This window comes from Lactuca saligna, chromosome 8, assembly GCF_052625555.1.
Source record: "Lactuca saligna cultivar CGN05327 chromosome 8, ASM5262555v1, whole genome shotgun sequence".
Classification (NCBI taxonomy): Eukaryota; Viridiplantae; Streptophyta; class Magnoliopsida; order Asterales; family Asteraceae; genus Lactuca; species Lactuca saligna.
The window spans coordinates 163,451,727-163,462,006 of NC_136424.1; positions in this window are offsets into that span (position 1 = coordinate 163,451,727).

The window sequence follows — 10,280 nt, forward strand, 5'->3', positions numbered from 1 at the left end:
CATAATTATTATGTTGGCTGAGTCGTAGGGTGATGTTATGCTAGTGATCGGCTAGGCTGGTATCTTGGTTAGGGTAATGATATGTTATGTGATCTGTTGATCGATTTGCTAACTGTGAACTGCTATATGATTACATGTTATGTGTATGGTCGTCTGGTCTGAAGTGTAACCCGGTATGCACGGTTGTTCTATGTTCTGTCATGATATATATATATATATATATATATATATATATATATATATATATATATATATATATATATATATATATATATATATGCTTTTACGTTGCGGGCCGGAAGGCGATATGTTATGGGCCGGAAGGCAATGTGTTATGGGCCGGAATGCATTACGCAATGGGCCGGAAGGCGATATGTTTGGACCGGAAGGTTGTGGCCTGGAAGGGCGTATATGTGGTTGGTATTTTGGGGGTATCTCACTAAGCTTTCGGGCTTACAGTTGTGGTTTTTATGTTTTCAGGTTCTCAGGAGTCTGTGGCAAGGCAAAGGCGTGATCGTACCATCCCTCGCGTTGGTGTTTTATGAAATGGACCTGCGAAAATACTCTATTAAATATTGTATTGAAAACCTTTTTGTAAACAATTTAGTGAAAATCAGGTTGTTTTGAAAAATTTAAAATGGTTGTATTTTTCGGATGTTACAAGTATCAATGGTGGATGTATCAAAAGAAGAAGAAAAGATAATATTAGAAGTAACTTGGGCTTTGTTGTTCGACACTCCATCACCCATATTAACATTTTATTTCGTATCAGATATGTTCGCGGGGATGCCTGAAGTTCGAACCTCCTCAGAAACTGATTCGGTATTCAAAACTTCAAGTGGTGTGACTAAAGTCTACTCAGGAATGGAGAGTTTCTCATGGTCACCCTAATTGATGGTTGTGTCCACAAAAGATTTTATCACAGTGCCACCAAGACTCCCAGTCTCCCCGAAAGTCGACTTAACTAGAGAGCCCCACGTAGGTGATAGGAAGACCGTATCGTCATTTCCATCATGAGATGGAGTACCATCTGCTTTGAAATCCGTTTACACCACAACTTCATCAATAGATTCTTCGATCTTCTTTTGCTTCTTTTTATTCTTCTTGTCTAAATCATGAGCCCTTCTGTTCTTGGATGCCAGAGACATAAGAGAAGGAATCTCACAACTAATGACCCCCTTCCAATTTAATTGTGGCTTCTTTATCTTTTTAAGCTTGGAAATAAAATTCTCGGATGGTGATGAAAGAGACTTTTCAAGAATTTCATGATGAACTGGACCATGTTCTAGAGAGTGAGTAGGTCTGTGAGCCATTTTCTTCAACGTTTTTAGAACATCGGTCTTAGAAGGAAAAAAATGTTTGTTGTTTGAGAAGGCTCATGCTGAAAAACCTCCTTTGGAACCGGATCAGGTTTCGAAACACGAGCCTTAAAATCTTTCTTCGAAACCTTCTTTGGAGTAGACTCAGTAACATGCTTCGATCAACTAGCCTTAGGATCTTTCTTCAAAGGTTTGCTTCTTCTGACTTTATCACCCTTTGCTAACAGAACTCCAATCTCAATCAAAGGATTGATACTTTGTAAATAAGAAACAAGAACTGGATAAGCATGATCAACCTTTCGAAGCATTGCATCAGTGATACGTGCAATCGATGGAAACACATCTCGATTATCCTCTACTTACTTTGGATGCTGATATAAAGCAAATTCAACCTTTTGGTCATCATCTAGAACAACAACCCCTTCTCCTTCATATGAAAACTATAGAATAAGACTCTGGTAATGAGAACAAGAGACTCCATTCACCAGATTCGTGTTACCAATACTCTTTGCAAATTCTTCCCATAATTGTGTTGCGTAAACAGCCTGTAAGTCATAATAAATACACTGGGCTTTGTTGTTCGACACTCCATCAACCATATTGACATTTTCTTCCATATCCGATATGTTCGTAGGGATGCCTGAAATTCGAACCCCCTCAGAATCTGATTTGGTATTCAAAAGTTCAAGTGGTGTGACTAAAGTGTGCTCAAGAGTGGATAGTTTCGCATGATCACCCTGATTGATGGTTGTGTCCATAAAAGATGTTTTCACAGTGCCACCAAGACTCCCAATCTCCTCGAAAGTCGACTTAACTAGAGAGCCCCACATAGGTGATGGGAAGCTCGTATCATCATTTCGATCAGGAGATGGAGTAACATTTGTTTTAAAATCCGTTTCCACCACAACTTCATCAATCGATTCTTCGATCTTCTTTTCCTTCTTTTTAATCTCCTTGACTAAATCATGAGCCCTTCTGTTCTTGGATGCCGGAGACACAGGAGCAGGAATCTCACGTATAACGCCCTCCCTTCCAATTTAATTGTGGCTTCTTTATCTTTTTATCCTTGGAAATAAAAGTCTCGGATGGTGATGAAAGAGATTTGTCAGGAATTTGCTGATGAATTGGACCATGTTCTGGAGAGTGAGGAGATCTGTGAGCCATTTTCTTTAACCTTTTTAGAACATTGGTCTTCGAAGGCAAAACAATGTTTGCTGTTTGAGAAGGCTTAGGTTGAACAACCTGCTTTCAGGTTTCGAAACACGAGCCTTAGAATCTTTCTTCGAAACCTTCTTTGGAGTAGACTCAGTAACATGCTTCGATCGACTAGCCTTATGATTTTTTTTCGAAGTTTGCTTCTTTTGACTTTATCACCCTTTGCTAACAGAACTCCAGTCACAATCGAAGGATTGATACTTTGTAAATAAGAAATAAGAACTGGATCAGCAGGAGGATCAACCTTTCGAAGCATAGCATCAATGATACATGCAATCGATGGAAACACATTTGGATTATCCTCCACTATCTTTAGATGCTGATATAAAGCAAATTCAGCCTTTTGGTCATCATCTGGATCAACAACCCCTTCTCTTTCATATGCAAACCGTAGAATAAGACTCGGGTAACGAGCATAAGAGACTCCATTCACCAGATTTGTGTTACCAATACTCTTTGCAAATTTTTTCCACAATTGTGTACGTAACCAGCATGTAAGTCATAATAGAGACCTGCTACCATGACATAAATTTCCAATTTGTCCTTGTCCAAGCTAATGCTTCGACACGTCAGGCATCGAAGGAAAATACCAAACAAAAAATTCCATCTGCGGGGCAAAGAAGATTTCTTAAAATCACTTATCTTTGTTAGAATTGGTTGATGACCTATTTCATTGAACATGAGAAGGACCTATTCATTCGTAACTTCATAAAAGGGTTCAACATTAGGGATATTCAATATTTGAGCAAACATCTTCTTGGTTAACTTGAACTTCTTGTCATTGGTTAACTAGAGGATAACCACATTGATTGTCTTGTTGAATACTACAGTAGAACCAACAAGTGACAACCATGTCATCGAGACAGAGAAGGATGCCAACATTGTTGTAGACAAAACAGGATGGTTCAAAGCAACAATTAACTTCTTCAATTCGTCGGGATACTGAGTTTCATCCGGTTAAACTCCGCAGTTTGTGGTTTGAATATTCATTAATGGTTGAGAGGTGTTGTCATATGTGGTCTGAGAAGATCATTAGGCACATTTTTAGCAACCACTGTTAGGGTTTGAGAGTATTTTTGTAACACCCATAAAAATCAAGCCAATTTAAAACTTTTTAAAACATCCAAAATCCATTACTTATTATAAAAAAAATTTCAAAATAGTTTCATATTAGAGTATCCTAGAAACCATAAGTCCAAAACACGAGGATGTGTACGGTCATGCCTTCGCCTTGCTGAGACATCTGAAGCACATGAAACAATAAACTGAAACCATAAGCACAAAGCATAGTAAGTTCCCGTAAAATACTCATACATACAACAATAAACATATAACCACAAACAACATATTATGGGTCAAATCAAGTCTAAAACAGTTTCATTTAGATGGGACTTACCCCAAGGCCCACCAATAAATCTAGTCTAAAACAGTTTCATTTAGATGGCCCAACAAGGCCCAAAGCATCTAAGCCCAAAAGGATGGCTCAAACTGGAAGCCCAAAACACAAAGTCCATCAGACTGAGTACGTGGGGGGTACTTAGCACGTACGTACAACGTACTCGCTTGAAGGCTTGTACGCTAAGAGTACCTGCTTGTACACCTAACGTACTCACCTATTTAGCTAAATCTCGATTTTAACACTTAATCCATTAAGACATTGCTCCAAAATGTAGATTTGGCTTCCCTGGGCTGGATTATCACGTAAAATTGTTGACTTTACGTGCATGCATGGCTAAATGAAGCTCTTAAGCTTGAAAAGGACTTAATAGATTACTTAATACATGCATAAGACCCAAATACTCCATAAAGTTGGCACCTTTATGCTTAACGAACTCCTTATAAGCTAAAATCTAAAAGAATAAGTCCTTCAAACATCTTAATTCAACAACCATCCCAAAAAAGGAACAAAAGCATAACAATTCGAGTCAAAAGAGATCTAAGTATCTAAAAGCCAAGGTAGGAAATTGATACCTCCAAAGTCTATCAAAAAGGGTGATGATTCTGGATCTATGAACCCCTCACCAAGCAACGCACCTTCAATCCTCTTTACTTCCTTCATAAAGGTCAAAATAACCACCAAAATCTTCTCAAGAGCTCAAGAACACCACAAAGAAGGCTTAAGGATCAATTTAGGATTTTAGGAGGTTTGGGGGCTGGTAAAGAGGCCAGCGATAGGGGCTTAAGGTCTTTATATAGGGTACAACACCCTAAAATTAGGGTTTCTTAATCTCCTCGTACGCCCAGCGTACAAGGCCTCACATCCATGATCACACCTCCTTAGTATGCTAAGCGTACAATAGTGTACACCTCGCGTACTGGATCTCGCACGGGTACGCCTAGTGTACTCCCTATGTACGCCCCACATACTAGGGTTTTCCTTAAACTCCAAATTCATCCGAAGGCCATAACTTCTTCATTATAAGTACGATTTCGACGATCCTTACATCCATGAAAAGGTGACAAGAAGATCTACGCTTTTATCAAATCATACATGCCTTAAAAATTCGCGAACAACAATCCAATTTCCATTAAAGCCCAAGTTGATACTTCACCAAAATACCCCTTGGCTCCAAAACATAAACCGAACACCCAACTCATCTAAATTACGTCACCCACACCCAAATGGGAAACGATTCGGGATAGGGCATTACAGAGGTTGCGTCTCTTCCTTTCAAATATCTAGGGGTCCCGGTTGGTGTGAACTTTTCCTTTAGGAGAAACTTACTGACTATTATTGACCGAGTTCAAAGTCGACTCTCTTCTTGGAAAATCAATTCTCTTTTCTTTGGTGGTAGGATCACCCTTTGTAAATCTATACTTTGGTGGTCGACTCACCCTTTAATATTGTTAATATTTTTATCTATTTTACAGGATCTGGGGATTCACACTTCAGATCTTCTAAAGTGTCATGTAAACTTGAGTCAAAGCACTCTCTTTTGGGATGAAGACTAGACTGGAGATGGCACTTTTGTTGACCACTTCCCTCTCATATGTAACCTTGACAAGTGAAAGTTTGTTTTATTTTGGAGAGGATCAGGCCGAACGGTGGTCTCATAAGGGCTTGGAAGAAGGCTCCCAGCAGCACTTTGGAGCTCGGTGAACTTAATAGTCTCAACACAGTCATCTCGCAAATTCATCTCAACAATGGTGATGATGTTTGGCGATGTATGTTGTCCAGCGATGACAATTTTTATGTGCACAATATTAGAGACATAATTGACTCCAAAGTAACAATCCCGGTGAGTAACCTAACTGTTTGGATTTATTTGGCTCCTTTGAAGATCATTTTAAAATCTTTTTCCTTAGTTTAAGACTGGATTCACACGAGTGTTCCTCCAATTTACTCAAACCAAGGCTCTGATACCAACTTGTAACATTCATAAATTTCATGAAAATTTTAAACTTTTAAACAAACCTAAAAACCATAATCATTTACAATTTGTTTTCAAAATAAGTTCTCAACATCAGAGAAATCAATTGAAAAAATCATTTTAAAATCTTTTTCCTTAGTTTGAGACTGGATTCACACGAGTGTTCCTCCAATTCACTCAACCAAGTCTCTAATACCAACTTGTAACATTCATAAATTTCATGAAAATTTTATACTTTTAAATAAACCTAAAAACCATCATCATTTAAAAAAAAATTTCAAAATAAGTTCAACATCATAGAAATCCCAAAATCATGAAACAAAACATAAGGAGGTTCACGATCACGCATTCTCCTTCCTGTGATACTTAGAGGTACCTGAAACATAATCCAAAACTATAAGCCTAAAACTTAGTGATTTCCCCAAAGTACTAATACATAACAAATAGCACAAATATAATAACAACATGCAATGGGTCCACAACTAACAGAGTAGATTACCCCTGATCTCACAGCCTAATTCTGGCTTGCCCTTGGCCCACAGCTTATGTCTAGCTTGCTCCCCGGCTTAATCAGTTCTCGGACTGAATAACACTAAGCCCTCAGTATGAGTCTGGTATGCCCTTCCCAGCCCTCAGCTCGTATCTAGAATGCTCATGAGCCCTCAATATGAGTCTGGCATGCCCTCTTTGGTATTCAACTCATATCTAGTTTGTTCTAGGGTTTGTTGGCTACAACACAGAGCAGTAAAACCTCAACCCTACCCACACAATATATCGACATATAACATATACTATCATACACAAATAAACAGACAGTATCACAGGTAGTCCTACGGATCTACCAGACTAGCATATCAAAACTAGCATACATATATGTGACATCCTCATTTTCACGGACAGAAAAAACCGATTTTGTTTATGCTTTAAAAAAACCAGAGTTCTTCTTTTAATAAAAATGTTGCGGAATTTGTTCCCAGAAAAACATAATAAATACGTTATTAAAACATATCCGAAGAAACGTACTTTATTCATTTTAAAACGTTTGGGATGTCATCGTCAATACAGGAACATAAGCATAAACAGAACTTACATTTATTTACACTAGTGATCTACATCTCTTTAAATCTCTCAGTGTAAAGTGACTTCGTATCAACACCTGTGATATAAATAAACTGAGTGGGTCAGGTTGGGAAACCTGGTGAGTACATAGGGTTTTCAAACCACAATAATATAATTATTATGTTTAAACAATCAAACAATCAACCCAATTACCCATCCCCATTATTTTCTTTAGTCTTAAGGATCTACCCTAAGAATCAGCTATTCCTCGTTTATTTATTCCTAAGGATCATCCTAAGGAATCGACACGAAGCCCATCATTACCAAGGCTTATAGAATATATCTGGTGAACACGTAGTCCGAAACGTCTGGTAAACACTTAGTTCAAAAGTAACTGGTGAACACACTTAGTTCAAAATACCTAATGAACTTACTCAGTTCAAAAATACGTAGTGAACACACTCAGTTCAAAAATACCTAATGAGCACTTAGTTCAAAAATACCTACATGTTACGAAACTGCTATCGTTCCACTGGACCGTCTAGTATCGTCCATAGTCGTCGTCTATACTCCACTAGATGACTAGATCACTGACAACACTGATGTCTCCCATCATGTTATCACAAAACAACTATTTCAGCTACCCATGTTTTTCCCAACACGTTTTGTAGATATAAAATATGTATACAGTTTAAATCATTTAAAACATGTATAAAAATCTTTCACTTAGCATAGACAACAAGTATTCAGACAATATGTACACATAGCACGTAATTTATATTAAAATACTTCATATCTATGTGTAAGATGAAAGGGACTATGCACTCACAACACGTAAATTATATAATAAATACTTCATATCTATGTGTAAGATGAAAGGGACCATGCACTCACCTGAGAAGGTGGTGACTCGGTACTCGGACAGCGCTTCGTTTACTTTAAAATAATTTCCTTCGACGAAACCTAGTATTATCACCAATATATTTTAGTCTATTATTCGTCGAGACTAATTAATAGTCTAGCTATTATTACTATTATATAAGCGTTAAAAAAATACTTATATAACCCATAATAATAGCCCAAGTATTTATTATATGTTCTTAATAACGTTAATATAATTAAATAAAAACTATATTAAAAATAGCGTAGACGTAGCTCACTTACAACGGGTTTTATAGAAAACCAGGCTTTGCTTGGAGCAGCGTTTCCGAGCCGAAAAGCTCTTCTTCTCGGAGCCGTCGAGCACTCCGGGGCTTCCGCCTCGTGCTAGGGAGGTTCCCTAGGCTTTTCGGGGGATTTCGAGGCTAGAGAGAGGTTCTAGAGAGAGAGTAAAGAGAAGAAAGAATGGGAAAGGTGTGAAGAAAATGAGGGTGAGAGAGGTGGTATTTATAGGGTGAAAATGGATGAACTTGGTGCCACATGTCACCATCTAGTGGCAAGACTTGGGGAGAAAGCAATGGCCAAGATTGTGCCACATCACCCATTTTTGCACAGCACACTTCCGACTTCTAAAATCTGTAACTTTCACATACAACCTCCATTTTTAACGTTCTTTATATCCACGCGTAGGTAAAAATAATATCTACAACTTTCATTTTGACTCCGTCGGCTAATTCTCGACCGATCTTAAATTTAACAGTACGAGGCGTTTAGATTGTTAAATGACCGCGAAGAATTCGTAACTCCTTCATACGGACTCCGTTTTTGTCTGTCTTTTTACCGTTGAGTTCCTATTAATGAGATCTTCAACTCTCATTTAGGTCGCATAATCCAAAAACCGCTCGAACTAAAATTCGAGTTTCGGGTTGTACACTGTTAAGCCGAATCTTAGAAAAATCATAACTGCTTCATACGAAGTCAGATTTGGGCGTTCTTTTTATGGATTTTCTCGGTTTAACATATTCTACGACTTTTGTTTATATCACTAAGGCTAAATCTCACTCTATCGTAAATTCACTTTTTACGCTTCCCGGTGTCGTGCCGGTTCCGTCGCGAAACTTCGACGAGTCATAACTTCTTCGTTATAACTCGGATTTCGGTGTTCTTTATATGTACGGACAACTTGTGACATATACTACAACTTGGTTCAAGTTATTTATTCTAAATAATATTTTGTCTAAAAGTCATTTTCGACCCTTATTATCTCTAAATTGACTAGCCCGGATCTACGGGCGTTACAATTATCTCCCCCTTAGGATGATTACGTCCCGGAATCATCAACGAATCAGGGCAGTATAATGACTCCATACATTATCTCTTCATCCTAGGTAGTAACTGTAACTTCTATGTTGCTTCGAACGGGTATCTAACTCTTGGACTCCTTGATTGCAGGCGGTGCTTGGTCTTGCACCTGCTCGTTAGACTTTCAGTCATGACTTTCGTGTCACAAGCTCATTCTTTATCAGAGACACCTTCTTCTTCTTAGGACAAGTTAATTTGATTGCTACAATTGATCGAGGTGTCATATTCTAATGACCTATTATCGTACGTAACAACGCTTAGACTCAAGTCTCTTAGAGTCAAATTCCGGAATGAAATATGCCTTCCTTCATGGTCTAATGTGATATAATCACATTTTAACATGTAGCATTTCTAGCTACCAACTTTTTTTAACAACGAGCGCGATACTTCTATTGATCGCTTTGATTTCAATCGTTTGGTTTAAGTCGGACGCTACATCAAACTTGGTTCTCTGAACCACGTAACCTACTCATCGTAGTCGGACTCAATGTGATATGAACACTAGGGTCGGGATAACAACAATTTTCTTAGTGATTACCGAAACAATGGTAACGACATACTTGAATAAAACGAAATCAATTACTAGCTTCTTGGTAACCTTGTGACTTTCCCTGATCCAAGCGTGAGTCATGTGCTTCCGGTAGTATATGCATCTACTACATTTCACACCTACTCATACTCGTCCCAAGTATTGTCTCGCAATTTTCCAAGTCACCATTCAAGAAAATCACATAACAGTTTAACACACCAGATAACAAAACGAAGATTTTATTATTTCTTAAAACTATTACATAGGTGTTCAAGTTCACCCTAGGCTATGCCTCTAATAGGCTACATCATATGGTTCTATCTCTTTGGCTACCTCATAGCTTGATCTTCGGGTATGAATTCCTCATCCTTGGTTCCTCACATTGTTTTCTGCTTCGTCGAGGATCATGTGGAATGCCCTTGGCCTCGGTGGCGTTTCTGGTCTTGCTACTTTATTTTTCTTTGGGCAATTCCTTGAAAGATGCCCCCCTTCTTTACAATCATAACACAACCTCTTGTTAGATATACACTCATTGGCGTAATGCCC